Raw genomic sequence first — 17,978 nt, 5'->3', positions numbered from 1 at the left:
ACTTTTATCAATTCCTTATGGTTGTCTAAAGTTCTTTCTGCTTGCTGTTCTATAGAAAGTTTCTATGTTTACTTTGAGTGGATAAACCTGTCTACGGTCTTGTGATGGACACTCAGAGTGCGTCCATGTGCAATGTAAACGCCCAGGGGGTGCTTTAGTCCGATCGCTTCTGCATTTCCAGTGAAACACATGCGATCGTTATCCAGCACCCAGGCCCACATTATCACGACTTGTACGTCTGAAAATAGGCGTACAAGCCTTGATTTAGTAGAAATTCCCAGTATAATACACTGGGTGCATGTCACTGAAGACATTTGTTTTACCAGAAACGCAGATTCAGTCGGGCCAAGCCCTGCCAGGGACGTTTGCATTTTGGATGCAACAAGAATGCCATGTGGGAATCTGCCATCAGGTGCATGAGCTGTTAGTATCACACGACTCCGACTACTTTCTGTGATAATAAGGGCTTGTGTGTGTGTATCTTTTATATACGTGTATACACTGTTTAGGGAGAACAGTCGGCCCCTGTCGCAGCCTGCCTGCCTGTCAGTCGGCCCCTGTCGCAGCCTGCCTGCCTGTCAGTCGGACCCTGTCGCAGCCTGCCTGCCTGTCAGTCGGCCCCTGTCGCAGCCTGCCTGCCTGTCAGTCGGCCCCTGTCGCAGCCTGCCTGCCTGTCAGTCGGCCCCTGTCGCAGCCTGCCTGCCTGTCAGTCGGCCCCTGTCGCAGCCTGCCTGCCTGTCAGTCGGCCCCTGTCGCAGCCTGCCTGCCTGTCAGTCGGCCCCTGTCGCAGCCTGCCTGCCTGTCAGTCGGCCCCTGTCGCAGCCTGCCTGCCTGTCAGTCGGCCCCTGTCGCAGCCTGCCTGCCTGTCAGTCGGCCCCTGTCGCAGCCTGCCTGCCTGTCAGTCGGCCCCTGTCGCAGCCTGCCTGCCTGTCAGTCGGCCCCTGTCGCAGCCTGCCTGCCTGTCAGTCGGCCCCTGTCGCAGCCTGCCTGCCTGTCAGTCGGCCCCTGTCGCAGCCTGCCTGCCTGTCAGTCGGCCCCTGTCGCAGCCTGCCTGCCTGTCAGTCGGCCCCTGTCGCAGCCTGCCTGCCTGTCAGTCGGCCCCTGTCGCAGCCTGCCTGCCTGCCTGTCAGTCGGCCCCTGTCGCAGCCTGCCTGCCTGCCTGTCAGTCGGCCCCTGTCGCAGCCTGCCTGCCTGCCTGTCAGTCGGCCCCTGTCGCAGCCTGCCTGCCTGCCTGTCAGTCGGCCCCTGTCGCAGCCTGCCTGCCTGCCTGTCAGTCGGCCCCTGTCGCAGCCTGCCTGCCTGCCTGTCAGTCGGCCCCTGTCGCAGCCTGCCTGCCTGCCTGTCAGTCGGCCCCTGTCGCAGCCTGCCTGCCTGCCTGTCAGTCGGCCCCTGTCGCAGCCTGCCTGCCTGCCTGTCAGTCGGCCCCTGTCGCAGCCTGCCTGCCTGCCTGTCAGTCGGCCCCTGTCGCAGCCTGCCTGCCTGCCTGTCAGTCGGCCCCTGTCGCAGCCTGCCTGCCTGCCTGTCAGTCGGCCCCTGTCGCAGCCTGCCTGCCTGCCTGTCAGTCGGCCCCTGTCGCAGCCTGCCTGCCTGCCTGTCAGTCGGCCCCTGTCGCAGCCTGCCTGCCTGTCAGTCTTTCTTACCTCACACATAACTTGTCTTCTACTCATTGCCTTTAGTAACCAATCACAGCTCAGAGCTCATATTAATGACATGTGGCAGAGCAGCAACCAATCAGCTTACAACTGCCACAGCAGCAGCAGACAATGGGTCCTGTATATAGTGGTTAATAAGTGGGTTTTGGAAAGCGCAGCGGTAAAAATTTCGGCCCAATAGCTGGCCTAAGAGGTTCCCTGACTCACAGGCAACAACTGTGCAAAATTTGGTGATTGTAAACGCGACGGACAGATTCCTTTAGCGGACACACATACACTGACCGGCCACTTTATTAGGTACACCTGTCCAACTGCTCGTTAACACTTAATTTCTAATCAGCCAATCACATGGCGGCAACTCAGTGCATTTAGGCATGTAGACATGGTCAAGACAATCTCCTGCAGTTCAAACCGAGCATCAGTATGGGGAAGAAAGGTTATTTGAGTGCCTTTGAACGTGACATGGTTGTTGGTGCCAGAAGGGCTGGTCTGAGTATTTCAGAAACTGCTGATCTACTGGGATTTTCACGCACAACCATCTCTAGGGTTTACGGAGAATGGTCCGAAAAAGAAAAAACATCCAGTGAGCGGCAGTTCTGTGGGCGGAAATGCCTTGTTGATGCCAGAGGTCAGAGGAGAATGGGCAGACTGGTTCGAGCTGATAGAAAGGCAACAGTGACTCAAATCTGCCTACCTTGGTTGTAACGGGTGGCGAAGAGCATCTCTGAATGCACAGTACGTCGAACTTTGAGGCAGATGGGCTACAGCAGCAGAAGACCACACCGGGTGCCACTCCTTTCAGCTAAGAACAGGAAACAGGCTACAATTTGCACAAGCTCATCGAAATTGGACAGTAGAAGATTGGAAAAACGTTGCCTGGTCTGATGAGTCTCGATTTCTGCTGCGACATTCGGATGGTAGGGTCAGAATTTGGCGTCAACAACATGAAAGCATGGATCCATCCTGCCTTGTATCAACGGTTCAGGCTGGTGGTGGTGGTGTCATGGTGTGGGGAATATTTTCTTGGCACTCTTTGGGCCCCTTGGTACCAATTGAGCATCGTTGCAAAGCCACAGCCTACCTGAGTATTGTTGCTGACCATGTCCATCCCTTTATGACCACAATGTACCCAACATCTGATGGCTACTTTCAGCAGGATAATGCGCCATGTCATAAAGCTGGAATCATCTCAGACTGGTTTCTTGAACATGACAATGAGTTCACTGTACTCAAATGGCCTCCACAGTCACCTGATCTCAATCCAATAGAGCATCTTTGGGATGTGGTGGAACGGGAGATTCGCATCATGGATGTGCAGCCAACAAATCTGCGGCAACTGTATGATGCCATCATGTCAATATGGACCAAAATCTCTGAGGAATGCTTCCAGCACCTTGTTGAATCTATGCCACGAAGAATTGAGGCAGTTCTGAAGGCAAAAGGGGGTCCAACCCGTTACTAGCATGGTGTACCTAATAAAGTGGCCGGTGAGTGTACATGTAATTTTTATGGAGAAGTCCGCTGTGGGGTCAGCCATGTCCCTTTCTCACACTTTTTAGTTGGTGGGAACCTCCAGGACTGAGTGCTTATATCTGGACCATAACTGAAGCAGCAGAAATGGACAATCTTGGGCTCTGATACAAATCCACACCACAAGTTTTAGCCCACTCCTATGTGCATAGCGAGGAGTAAGTACAGTAACGTGGGTCAGCACCACTCTCGCCCATGTGCCAGTATTACATGATGCAAGGATGGGTGGATGCACTGGCATGGCTAGCTATGTATGGCATGTCCTGGCACCTGGCGCGGATCTCTGCCGCTGCTGCTCCACCTGCCGCTTCCTTCTAGGCCTCCTCTGCTTTGCACAATCTGGTGCTGATGCTGCAGCTGTCCTGCACTACTAGCAGCCACCACTAGTGGGCCGCGTCTATCCCTCAGAAGTCGCATCCTCATCCTCCGCAACCACCGACGTTTCTTAAGTTTACGCCCCATTATTCTATCATGAAGCTGATTGGCTGTCGAGCATGTAACTTGTCCATGCATTGGCTGTGATGTCTGCCAGTCCGTGTGACGCAAATCGTGTGTCCCGGCACTGGCTTCTCTTGGAATAGGGGCCTCAGTTAGAGCTAGACAGCCGAGGAGGAAGCATCGGGCCCCCGGGAGGGTCAGGAAATCCTCACACTACAACACATCCCCGGCCTCAGTCCTCCAGGTGCCCCCGGGATCTCCATGGCGGGGCTCCCTTCAGTTGGATGACTGTCCCAGCCTACGGTAAGTCGCGACTGCTCGTCCTATGGCTGTAGAGAATCGGGATAGTGGCTGGGGTGTGGCATCCTGAATGAAGCACAACAGGGTGACGTCACTTCTGTGTCGTGATACCCAGCCTGTGTCACGATAGATGAGGGCAGGTTTACTATACTGTGTGTTGGGAGAGCTGCAGTGCTGTTATATGCCGCCTGTCATGCACTTCTCCATCAGTGACGTCACTGCTGTGTGATGATGTCATGCATGTGTCGCTCATCACCCGCCCAGCCTGCCCAGGGGTGTCAGGTAGTGGGGTGATGTCCATGTGATGGGGGCCTGTGCTGGACGATCACTATATGTGCAGACACAACAGGGCGTCAGCTGTGTACAGCGCAGGGTGCGGGCACATCACTGATTTATGGTGCATCTTCCTGAGGGGATCCTCACTGACACCCTGCAGTAATGTGGTAATGTTACTAGCTGTGTGTTACAGGGTGTATATAGGACTAGTCATATCAATAATGGAGGCTGCTCATTGCTGGATTAACCCCTTTGTGATGCATCCATTAGTGTATTTATTCCTCTGCAATCTTTTCATGATAACATTACAGCAGTGTGTTAACCCCTTCTATCATAAAGAGACGATTCCCTCCACCCTTACTTGTTCTCAGGCCACGATGACATATTCATATGTGGATCCTTTGCTGCTGGAGCATACATAGCCCTCATCCATATTTTCTTCCAACATAAGCAGACACCCGAGCAGCCTGTGTTCTCCGGCCAAATGAGCTTTACAGATGACTGCTGGCCTGGATTCATGAGCTCCAGCAGCCATATTAAGTGAGAACCCAAGATGGCAGCTCTGTGCGTGGCCCTGGCCTTCCTGCCTCCATGATAAATATCACATATTGACGTTATTACCTGCTGTCTCGGTGACGTGTCTGTGAATGACTTACTGCGGCCTATAAATAATGCAGGAGATGAGGTCTTGTGCAGGGAGGGGGGGGGGGGGGGCTCTGGGAGGAAAGTTATATTGCTTCTTATATATATATATTGGCTTGTATGATTATCACTTATGGTCACTCCCTATAAGATCTGCTATGACTATGTATTAACGGTGGTCTCTAAAGGAATACTTGGCCTACAGATGTAGCAGAGCTGGGTCAGCTTTTTTTGAAACGACTTTCTTATTCTGATCATTATCTACTGCAAATCGTAGAAAATGGATTGTTCTAGAAAGTTCTAGCTGTATATTACAATACAGACACAAAATAGTGAAATGAGATGTTTGGTTCGGGTACATAGACTATTCATGCATATCTGTATTTTTAATTTTGCTACAAATGGATGGATAGTTTAAAAATCAATATTTTTACCCACAGTCTAGATTAAAGTTTGGGGTTACTGCTTGTCATATAAACTTGATCTGACTCCTCTTCATCTTTGCAGAAAGGGTTCCCTGTCAAATTTGACTTTGCTTCAATAGTAGAAATGAAATGAGTTAAGCAGCTTTTTGTCATATCACTGTTTATCAGAGACGTATAATATTTTTATAGACAATAATGGGCAATGTGACAAACTCCGCTCTGCTACTTAGGTGTTAGAGTTGCTTTGCCCTTGACTTGGAGTGTAAATGGACACTGTAGATCACCGGTGATGAGCACAGATGTGCAGCTCTAGGGTCACTTTGCATATGAAACGTTATACAGCACCTGCTCTGCTGCTGGTGACATGAAGCATTCCCCATTGCTGCACCTCCACCAGACTTTCCTATGATGTCACTACCCGCTGGAGCAGGTTTCTATGGAGACAAGATGACGGAAAGGGAGACCTGACGGGCAGGAATGGTACAAGACAAATGTTCCCAGCACAGACTAATGAGTTATTTAGACAGGAATTCTCATTACGATGTTGACTAAGAGCGATCACATGACGTTTTCTGTGATTCATATGTTATGTCATCATTTCACCTTATGATGCCCTACCCAATCTAATCAGATCCCTTCACCATCACTGGTATAGACCTGTATCTTTGCCAACATGGCAGCCTCCTTGCAGATGAGCAGTGAGTGGTCTTCAACCTGTTGTTGGAATAATGATGGCTGTCAAGCATAGACAAGACTGTTTTCATCTATTTGCTACACTACACAATTATATGGGCATCATATTGACCCAGGGGTAGTGGGTCCAAGGTAAAATGAAATAATTCTAGGCTATCGGTTATTTGAGTACCTCTGGAGAACGACCAATCAGAATGCAGCTTCCATTTATCCAAAGCCCATACGGAAATTAAAGTAGCGCTTTGACTGGTCTCTGTGATGCCTAATATACTATGTGTTTGTGGTAGGGGCTGACCCTCTGTGCATTCCTCAGCAATCTGCTGTTACATTGCTTGGCTGTTACTCTATATTAACATTTACACATGTGAAATTCCCATCATTCATTTCTCAGATCAATTTCCGCCATTGTACGAAGTCTTGAGCCGTACCCAGCATGTGGGATATCAGTGTGGAATTTGCTTCCTATCGGGAATCTCCGATGATAAGTTTGTTAGGATGGAAAATCACTGAACTTCAGTGTCTATTTTACAGTCACAATAATAATAATAATAATAATAATAATAATATCCATAGAACCTCCAGAGAGCTAGTGAACTAAGCTCGGGTCATCATAGATTTTATTGATGACTCAAGTTTGGTTCAGAGCCGTATTTGGTTTTTCTAAGGCTGGTTATTTACTGGTAAATTGTTTACGACATGTCTACAGGATTTACCAAACTTAATTTACCATTTCAGGAAGCCTGGGAGAGAGTGTATTAGCAGGATTTTTCAGAGGAGGAGTGGTTAAGATCCTTGGTGTTCACCCATAAAGCTTCGATATCCTGTTTGTCACAGGAGACAAGTTACAAGATCTTGTCTCAGTGGTACAGAACGCCGTCCCCTTAGTAACTGATAGGTGCTGGAGTTGCGTGGTAGAGGAGGGGTCGATGCACCACATTTGGTGGAAGTGTCCTGGAGTTAAGGAATTGTGGAAAACGGTTCTTGCGCTTCATGATAGAATGACATCTTCCTCCACCCCATGCAGTTCGGCTATCGCTCTTCTCTCAATGTATTCTGGCTCATATAAGAAAGTCAGACTGGGGTTTTTGAGGCACTTTGTTATGGCAATGAGGTGTGTCATTCCCAGACTATGGAAATCAACTACACCCCCCTCTAGGGCAATGTGGCCTGCGGAAATGACATACATTCCGAGGATGGAGGAGCTGGTGGTGCTGGATGATTACCGGCCTGATGCCAGGTACCAATTCCAACCGCGATGGCTACCGTGGGTTTCCTTTAGGGATCAGTTTGCTCATTGGATAAGTGGACTGTAATGTACTGACATGTCCTGTCCTATGAGTTGGTATGGATGCGTGTGTTGGATGTATGATGTCTCTATGTGGATTCTAAATTTTAGTTTGGTTACATGCTACTTTTTCTTATGAGGGTTTATACACGCTACAGTGGAGAAGGTTCCGCCCTATGTTGTTTTTTTTCCCATTTATTTTTTGTGCTCCGAAGTTGTGTAATCCTTGACTGTTGATACTTTTGCCCCGGGATTTTGGCGCACGCAATAGGATTTTGGCACATAGGCGCCGGCTTGCATACGACAGAAATCGGGGGGTGTGGCCGTTGGACAACCCGACGGATACGGACAAAGCGCGGAATTTAAAAAAGGTTTTGTGTCGCAAGATCAAGCACTCACATGCACCAGGAAGAAGAAAGTGAACTCCAGCGGACCTCAGTGCAGCAGCGACACAGGAAGGAACTCGGATGCACGATGTTAGTGAATCACGCCGGACCCGAATCCACGTCGGACAACGCACTGTGGGATCGCGACGGGACTGGGTAAGTAAATCTGCCCCAATGCCTTCTTTATCTTGTAGTGTTCCTCCATACAGTGAGGAACACTACCTCCATACAGTGATGATCACTACCTCCATCCAGTGAGGAACACAACCCCCATCCAGTGAGGGACACTACCCCCATACGGTGAGGGACACTACCCCCATACGGTGAGGGACACTACCCCCATACGGTGAGGGACACTACCCCCATACGGTGAGGGACACTACCCCCATACGGTGAGGGACACTACCCCCATACGGTGAGGGACACTACCCCCATACGGTGAGGGACACTACCCCCATACGGTGAGGGACACTACCCCCATACGGTGAGGGACACTACCCCCATACGGTGAGGGACACTACCCCCATACGGTGAGGGACACTACCCCCATACGGTGAGGGACACTACCCCCATACGGTGAGGGACACTACCCCCATACGGTGAGGCACACTACCCCCATACGGTGAGGCACACTACCCCCATACGGTGAGGGACACTACAGTGCACTGAATAGCAAAGTTACATGGAACCAGGCAGGTGAATTTTCATTTTTCATATCACCACATATGACACATGTCTGTGGCCACACACAATATATCATACCTCCCTTGGTCCGGAGGTCTGGGCACCTGTGCCCTGCTGTCAGTGAGCGCAGTGTAGTGCACCCTGGCAGCATAGTGCAGCGACAAGAGATCCAGAACAAGGGCAATATATATTTGGCCATGGATATGTCTTACAGGACAATTTGGGAACTATAGTTGTATAGTGTCCCAAAGCCACCTGACTGCTGCCTGTGTAATACACACAGAGCATCTCCTGCCCTCCTCCCTCCTCCAGCACTTATCTGTACTGGGCACTGATGCTGCATGATCCAGCTTTTCTACCTCATTCTCCTCAGTCTTCCCGGGCTGCAGGGGTGGAGGGGAGGGCACTGACCTGCTGCTGTGTCTCTAAGGCAGCACTAGTGAGCACAGAGCGGGTCAGATGCAGCCTACAGTGAGAGAGTTTGCTGGAGCTCTTGGTGAATTGCAGCATTTCCTGCCTGCCAGTGGTTCCAATGATTTATTTAGAGACTGCAGTGGAGCTGGTGTGTGTGCCCATAGAGAGGCCTCTGCGTGCCCTCTCTGACACGTGTGCCATAGGTTCGCTACCACTGCCTTAGGCACGTCAGATAACCACTTTGGTTGCCTGCATTCATGGTGCTAGGACTAAAATACCCTTTGTATTTGTTACTGGCAGATTGGAATGGTTTATATGATTCATGGCCATCGTGGAATCAAAAATTGTAATTCAAAAGTACATTTGTTTGAAGTGAGATAATGTGAAAGCGTTCGAAAAGCAGTGGCGGAAATGGATCCTTATACCTGGTTTGCCGTCTGCAGCTGTTCTTCGTGATGTGGCGCTTCTTATGCAGTCATGGGGGTCTACGTAGGCCTTCAAATTACAAATAAGCACTACCTGTTCTTTTTCTTCGTATAACTAGTGGAGCATGCTTGGGATAGATGTAATGCTTGGTCGTTTTTTTTTTCCTCCCACTTGCAGCTACCAACAGTAATTTTTATGTGGCATGTAACATCTTAACTTAAAGGAACTCCCAAAGCAAACATGTTGCCAATGCTTCTGGGTGGCTCTCAACATTAAAGGACATCTAACACCAGGATGAAGGATAGTAAACCAAGCACACTTACATCCTGCTGTGTGCCCCCTCGGGCAGTATCTGCTATCCTTTTAGCTTCTTATGCTCTGCCCCTCCACCCCCAACAAAGGCTTTTAAAATGATGCAAATGATCCTAAGGTACCGTGGGTTTCATAGGTGTTAATGGGACCTAGAGCCTCTCCGACTCATTTCCATAATTTTTAAAGCCTTTTTTTCTTAAAATCAAGTGTATAAAAAGCTTTAAAAAGAGCAGATCCTGTCGAGGGGGGGGGGGGGGGGGGCACACACCAGTATGTCAGTGGGCTTGGTTTACAATCCTTCACCCTCTTAGGAAAACAGCCGAAATGAAAAGTTTGACAGCATTTAATTGTGCCAGGTTGTCAAATTGTCTAATCCTGAATTATCTAAAATCTGGCTTAGACTCATCTAGCTTTATGTAGGATTAGTTAATGCCAGAAAATGCAACTGAAATTTATATGATTACTAATGAATTATTTTTGGTGCAAGGCCACACTATTTACAGAATAAGGCAAAAAGATTTTTACCCATATCCAGGTGCCACACAACATTCTCTCCACAATTGGTGTTGACGCCGGTTACACTAGAATTCTTTTTTAAGTTAATTCAGCAAGTGTATTGAGCAGCAGGTTGCTACCTGGTCCAGATAGAATCTGTGTGCAATGTTGCCAGTATGTACCGCACATTATAATTGGCTGTAGACCACAGGAGCATCATGGGGATTGTCTGTATTCTGTATGAGTCTTAATATCTTGCTATTATGTTAAAGATCCGCAACATCCCCCACCAGATCTAGCCTTTCTTTGGATGGATGGAGGTAGCTAGGGCACAGAATACCGAAGTGGCTGGCTTATGCGGCCATGGGCATGCTATGGTCACAGTGCTTTTTCTCCCTGGGGCTACCCCTGAGGTGTATATAGAGATCCCTGAGTGTTGGAGGATAAGAATCCCATCATGATGAACAGCCTGATCCAGGGATCATACAGAGGTACGTTGTGCAATTCAACTCACGGTTCTTTATTGGAACTTCAACAGCAGGCAACGGCCTAACAGCAGAAGCTGGTCTGCAGGAAGGGTTGCTCACAGTCTGGTAGTAGCTTCAGGCTGGACTGCTAAAGCTGGAGCCGAATCTAGACAGTGGACCTCTGCTCTGGGTGTTGGTCTCCTGACTACCCCAAGGTGTCAGGCAGCTGGCCTGAGACACTGCTGCTTCCTGGTAGAGTGTGTCTGGATAGCAGCTCTGTAGGAACTGCACACTGGAATTGCTTCTCTGTACTCTTCTCCTGCTCTTCTATGCGAACAACGGGATCTGGCACCTTTCAGAGAGCCTGTGGCTCACTTAACCCCACTCCTAAGCGGCTCACCATGCCCCTTTTAACCCAATACAAACGGGTTAAAAATTGTGTGGAGTGGGGGTACTGGCTGGACTGTGGCTCCCTATTATAGATTTAATAGGGAGCCGTTTAGGAGCCGGAAGAGCCGCCTCTTCTTAGTAAGCGGAGCCTATCACTTCTCTATAGACTGATTCTGCTAGACCTGCCCATGTGCTCCCGCCCACAAGGGGTTTTTATACTCCTCTAGTGAGGTGGCGCCACTCTCCAATCAGCTTCCAGCTTGCTTTACAATAAGAACACAGCCTATCATTGATTACAGCCAATAGATATGTTAACTCTTGCCCTCCCAGGCAGTGTTTCCAGCTGCAATTACAAAGTTCCCCACTTTTGGAGACCGCCTAGAGAGGTGATCAGTCTTCGCAGGCAGCTCCTAACACGGAGAGGGCGCTATTCACAACAACTTCCCACCCTATGCATGGGCAGGGTTGTTGCAGAAAATTAGATTTAAGGGTTCCTGTGTTGCTGTAGGCTACATGTAGATCTCAGGATTGACAGACAATCTATTTGATACTGATTACTAACACAAACATCAACTCATATCCTAAAATGTGAAGGCAGAAAATGTGTTTTTCTTTCTATATTCAGCTGTCCCTCCTTTAAGTGGCTGATAACAGGGAGAGCTAGAGTGGCTGTAGTGTAGTGTGGCCATCCTCTTATTGCTGGGGTCTTCTATACATCAGTGTTCTGCCCTAGACACACCATATGCCCTGTATAAAGGCTATGGCTCTGTATGTGCTGATATTGTAGCTGCGATCTCAGCCTGAGCTCATATGTGACGTATTAATTAGCTTTATTGTTGGCGGCCACCTCACTGTGTCACTGGCGTGTGTCTGGCCGTGTCTACTGCATGTCCTGTGCACGCCACTCTGGATGGTCATGAGATACAAGGTTCCTTTCATGTTGCAGCATGAAGAAGAAAACCAGAAGTATCCACCCAGTATCTCCGTAAACAAAGTTATGTGTCTGGAGAGGCCTGGCTGCAGGATGAAAGGCATGTGCTATATTTATAGGCTTTTAAGGAAGATGGCCTCTTCCTTTGTCATGGCCTGTAGATGGTTTATTGTGCATTTGTTAGGCCCAGTTCATTCCAACATTAGTAATGACCATCCCTATTTTCCTTTATTATTGCAAAACGCATTTACTAAATGTGACGGAAGTGAACCTCTGGGTTCACCTATAGTTCTATGGGAGATGATGGTAAATGGATAGGCTTATGTTCAGTACCAGTATTAGGTGTCCATTATTCTCTTCCATAATCAATATTGCTATGGCATGGACATCTAAGGGCAAACAGAGTCCCCTGTGCATCCAAATTGGTTTCCCCTCCTGGAACTCAACTGTATTCAGGTATCTATAATGAAATTGAACATAGTTGCAATCTAGGTGTCATCGCACCAAATGTTAGGCAAAAATCTTGTATAACTGTACTGGCTGGATATGTAACGGGGGATGGTTAAAATGGGTGTTTTTTAAATTATTAATATAGTCAAGGGAGGGGTACAGCAGGGACTATGAGCTCTTGTGTTGTAGCATTCACACCCCAAAGTATCATAATAAATGATTATTGGTAAGTTTTGAATGTTTTCCCACAAAACATAGTGGGGCACATTTACTAAGGGTCTGCGGACCGCGGTTCTGTCCGGCTTCCAGAATATTTCCTTTTTACGTCAAACTGCCCTGAGTTTTGGGCGCACGCGACCGGATTGTGGCGCAGCGGCTTGCGTGTGACACAAATTGGGGGGCGTGCTGTCGGACAAACTGCGGAATTTAAAAACGAAATTATGTCGCAAGATCAAGCACTTACATGCACCAGGAAGAAGAAGGTGAACTCAGGCGGACCTCAGCGGGGAAGTGACTCATGAAGGAAATTGGATGCACGACCTTGGTGAATCGCGCCAGACCCGAATCCTGGTCGGACAACGCACAGCGGGGATCACGACAGGACCGGGTAAGTAAATCTGCCCCAATGCCTTTGTTCAGCTCTAAAAGATTGATGATGTTAAAATAAGTTGGAAATGAATATTGTCATTTATGTAGCACCATCATATTCTGCAGGGCTTTATAGATACAGACAAAAGTACATTGCAGAGCATTAAAGGGAACCTGTCACCACACATTCACAAATAAAACAGGTGACGGGTTCCTATTAACTAAATGACACCCATCTTTTAGCTTAAAATTGTTTCCCTTACATCCCCGTGAATCAAATTTATCTTATATTAGCGGGCATCAGAGGGGGAGTACCCTGTTTAGCCAGACCCTCCCATCTACTCCTCACCATGTCATATGCCTCTTCTTGTCACCCTGTTCACATGACATGCCATCATCTAAGCTCCTGTTACATTTGCAATGTCTGCTCCATGTATGTATCTGATCACATGAAATTACAGCATCCACGGACTTCTACTGCTACCCATCCTCCATGGAGGCTGCTGTGATTTCATGTGATCAGATACATACAGGGGGAGACGTCGCAGATTTAACAGGACCTTAAATGATGCGTTCCCTGTCAGATGTATTTAAGTGCCCAATAATGTAACAAAGCTCTCTCTCCATACTGCAGCATGTCCTGTGAATCAGAAACAAGGAGGCAGGGCAATGCAAGTAAATTTTAATATGCAGGATTCACTTAGTGTGAATGACTCACATTAGGTGAGATTACAAACTAATATTTGTAACATTGCAGCCATGGAAAAGAACCATTTAGGGATAAGGGCTTTTTAATCATAATTTTTAATTAACGCTTTCTTTTGGATGGTTTAATGTGCATGGCAGGTTCTGTTTAACATTGTCAGATGAAACAGTTGGGCCTGACTGTCAAAGATTATAATCTGTGACCCCCAAGATACTAAATAGGCTCCTTAATATGTTAAATGTCCTTTTTTTTCATGAACCAGCGTCACTGTTTTACAACCCATAGAGGAAAACGTTTATGGGAAAAGGTGGATTCATGTAAAAGTGAATGGCTATTTTCAATGCTATGTTGGTTGCCACCATGAGACCACAGTCAGTAAGAAAACGGCACAGACTGTTCTGCACTTGGTAAACTTTAGGAGAAAGAATAAAGACTAAATCATCTTCCATGTAGAATGATCTCATCTCACTGCCCTCCACAGGAGGAGGGGAGGGAGCTTTACTCTTTGTTTCGCCTCCCAGCCCCCTACCAGCTCTCCTCACAGGTTCCTTCCCTTACACTCCTTGTAGAGGTCAAATTCTTCACATCCAAATGCCAGGACAGCAAAAAAAATGGTATTATTCCAATTACTGTGAGCAAGAGGATATTCATTTTCCACACTGAGATTTATTTTTCCTCTGTGCTGATGTTCTCAGATGTTCAGCATTCTGTATAACCTCTAAGATTTGTCACATATCTGTATTGGGTTTACTAATAAATGTTTGTTTTATTGACTGTTTTGATTTTGACACAATGAACACCTAATAAAAAGGCCTGAGGGGCCAGAAACTTATTGGTGATTTAAATTTGCTAATTGTATTATTGTCTTGCGTGGCCAAGTTGGCTATGGAGATTGTGAAGTTCCGCACCCACTAGGAGTAATGTCTGCTTAATACCGTTTTCATACCCAGGTTTGTATGTTCTCTCTGTGTTTGCGTGGGTTTCCAAAACATACTGGTAGGTTGATTAGATTGCGAGCCCCATCAGGGATAGGAACTGGTTTGACAAAATCTGTGCAGCGTTGCATAATCTGTGTGCGCTATATAAATAAAGAATTATTATTATTATTATACACACCCCTTGGACGCAAGGGCTCAGAGTGGTCCATGGTAGAACTACTTCCGGATTTTATCTAGGTTTTACATGTTCAACATGTGTAGTTTTTGGTAAATTGTTTGAGGACCTTAATATAGGATGCACCCCAGTTTTAGTAATCCAAAAAAGGAAAAATATATTTGACACCATTTAAAAATTCTCTCTTGGTCACACACAAGCACAGGACCCAGCTCCGGCTGCACCTGTGCACCCGCACCCAGCTCGGCTGCTCGCTGAGATCGGGTGGAACACTATCACAATTCACCCGATCTCCAGGACAGGGGTCATGAAGGTCTGGCGGTGCTGGATCCTCCTGACCTTCGGACTTTGTATCAAGATTTTTTATTGCTAAAAATTATTATAGTCTTTAAGTCTGAAAAATATTGTATCTCCTTTTACTAAAACCCTAATGTGATGGAGAGGTTTTTGCCTGTACAGCAGATCCTTTTGTACTTCCACTGAATGGAGGTCCTAGACGTAGATGAGGTAGTAGATGGCATCTATGGCGACTGCTCCATTCTCTTCTGTGGGACTTAGCTGCACTTTTTAGTCCCATAGGAAGGAATTAAACGGTGGTTGGATATGTGCATTATGGCTCCTTAATATGGGAACAAACTTTTATTCCCTGTCCTGAGGATAGGAGATGAGGATCATCACTATAGAACCATAATATCTAGTAAATATGTTTCCATGTTACAAGGATTAATTGGAAGGATCAGCTATGGTAAAACGTCTGATATGGGAAGGGTTTGGTATAAGTCAGTGGGGCACATTTACTTACCCGGCCCATTCGCGATCCAGCGGCGCGTTCTCTGCACAGGATTCGGGTCCGGCTGGGATTTAAGATGGTAGTTCCTCCGCCGTCCACCAGGTGGCGCTGCAGCGCCGAAAATAATCTTAACGCCCCGGAATGCACCATCCCATAGAAGGTGAAGGTGAGCGCTCCCCAAGCGACACATTTCGGTTTTTAAATGCGGCGGTTTTTCCGAATACGCCGGGTTTTCGTTCGGCCACGCCCCCCCCCCCCCCCCCCCCCCGATTTCTGTCGCGCGCATGCCGGCCCCGATGCGCCACAATCCGATCGCGTGCGCCAAAAACCCGGGGCAATTCATGTACAAGCGGCGCAAATCGGAAATATTCGGGTAACACGTCGGGAAAACGCGAATCGGGCCCTTAGTAAATGACCCCCAGTATCTTCTCTGTACTGACACATACCACTAGCTGGGTCAGTGACATTACACTGGCGGGTGACAATTCTTTCCACTCTCGCACTGAAGTTAATAAAAAATTCTGGTCCTTAACTCTAATATATAAATAATATTCACTAATTGATCTCCTGACTCTTTTTAAATTTGATGCTGTTTAAAGACTTTTATACCATGAATAAGAACCAGTAGGTTTGAGATGGTCTTGGTCTAGACTAATGTGACCATGACTTTTGTACAGCTTTTTTTTATTTTAATGATGAAAATAAAGTTTGGATTATTTTAACAGAAGTGTCGCAACCCTTGAAACATTTTTCCTGTCTTGGATTAGAATCAGCCAGCTGCTTGTGCACCCTGCACTAATTGGAAGCATGTGCTGTTTAGATGCAAGTATGAACCTCCCCCTGCTCCTTCAGCACTTCACCCCTCCCTTTGCCTGATGTACTCACTGCAGTAGAGGAAGTTGCATCAGAAGTTGCAGTTCCCCAGTGGGGAATGTTCCTGCACAGTGTAACAGCCTGTGAAGCTTCAGCCTGAAGGGGGGTCTGGTTACTCCGCCCTTATGGTTCATTAGCATAATTTTTAACATTGATTTTAGAAGGAAGGAGGCCATGGATAACAAATATTAGATGATTACCACAGTCACTGTGCCTGAATCTATGAGTAAGTGATTTATTGTGCTTGATTTTGATAGTTTTCTTTAATGCCTATTCTATCCCCACTTTAATGACCTTCAGTGTCAGGTATGATTAGTGACCACTTCCCTTACCTATCTTACATGAAGTGCCACATTTTCTCATCTTGGGTTAAATGCACACCTATTAAAAAGAATAATAAATTATACCCTGACGAGTGGTGGACTGAGCCCCTTTTTACACTTGGAGGCAGACACCTAGTGCTGGTGACTAAATGACAGAATTGTTCTGTGCATAGTGGCATTGCCGATGAGGGGACTTGGCATATCATTGGTACTCCCCACAGCCAGTGATGTCCCACATCTGGCCAGGAGCCCCACTCACCAGCAGGACCAGGAGCTCCAATAATAATCCGGTCCTGGTTGCCTCAAAATAGAGCTTTGGGCTATTTTTTAGAATATTACCTGTAAAAGTCTATCTGCATTTAGCTTCCTCCTAGCTTAGAGCTGATATACCCCTATTTTGGGATCCATTGATTCTCCATTAAGCAGAAGGGATATTTAATACCTAGACAGAACATGACTCCTGATGCTGAGAAGCCAATGTGAAGAGAGCATTACTAGACCCTCACAGAACAGATCATCTTCAGGATTGGAGGCATGGTTCAGTATATTACATAGAAGAAAAATAATGTGGGAGCATTTTTTAAGTTTCTCTGTAAAGGGGATGCAAGTAATTTATTTTAGCTTGAGAGCAATTATTCAGATGTGAATAGTGGAAGATTTAGGAGCTAAAAAAATTCCAGCTACGTGTGGTGCACAATGGAGAAACAATGGCCTTTCTGGTCTGAACTGCGTCCTATTGTTCTCATCAGGTGGGGGCTGCTCAGGAAGAAGATCTTTAGACCCCCTCTTGGGCCATTGAAGCTCCCCATTTGGTCCTAAGATATGTAAATCCCTAGAGAGAAAGTAATTCCTTTTGTAGTTCGGAGCAGATTCCTAACTCCATGTTATTATTTGTTCTAGTGGTTCCTTCAATCTTACTGTATAACCAGGGTATCAGTCTGAAGTGGGATCTCAAGACACTTTTGACCCTTCAATATTTCTGTGTAAAATGTATTCCTAAATCATAAGTGTCAAATATCCCTACAGCATTGCATCCTTTGCTCCCATATTGTTGCCCCCAATGACCAGGAGAGCTGTATGGTGCATATATATTGCTTATTGCCCATCTTTCCTTTATTTTCCATATGTTTTTTAGTAGCTGGATTATAAATGGCAGACATTATACAGTAGACTTTCTTTTTAAGGGGAATTGACCGTGACTACATGTCTGGTGGGGGTTTCAAGTACAGGGCTAAGAACCCTGCTAATAGATGCAGTAGTATGCATGTAATGCTTAGCTTTCTTGTGACCCAAATATTTTTTTGGAGAATAAGGGAACGTAATCCTATTATGCTCAAAGGACTAAGGAGCCAGGCGATTGTCTCTATGATCTCCAATAAACATCCGTGG

At 46.9% G+C, this 17,978-nt stretch overlaps 1 protein-coding gene across 27 annotated transcripts in view; it reads left to right on the top strand.

The window, feature by feature from the left end:
• Positions 1 to 3,729: 3,729 nt before the first annotated feature.
• KIF1B (kinesin family member 1B) overlaps positions 3,730 to 17,978 on the top strand; it is a 102,488-nt gene continuing 88,239 nt past the window's right edge. For 12 of the 27 annotated variants that reach the window (XM_072156473.1, XM_072156489.1, XM_072156481.1 and 9 more), the window contains exon 1: positions 3,734 to 3,923. The gene's annotated coding sequence lies outside the window, so the exon portion shown is untranslated. Of the gene's footprint in view, positions 3,924 to 17,978 lie in introns of all 27 variants that reach the window. The other 15 variants (XM_072156482.1, XM_072156480.1, XM_072156475.1 and 12 more) reach the window with 3 other exon arrangements.

This window comes from Engystomops pustulosus, chromosome 6, assembly GCF_040894005.1.
Source record: "Engystomops pustulosus chromosome 6, aEngPut4.maternal, whole genome shotgun sequence".
In the NCBI taxonomy this organism is placed as follows: domain Eukaryota; kingdom Metazoa; phylum Chordata; class Amphibia; order Anura; family Leptodactylidae; genus Engystomops; species Engystomops pustulosus.
Note: the sequence above shows the minus strand (reverse complement) of the source record. Positions and strands in the feature narration are given on the sequence as shown.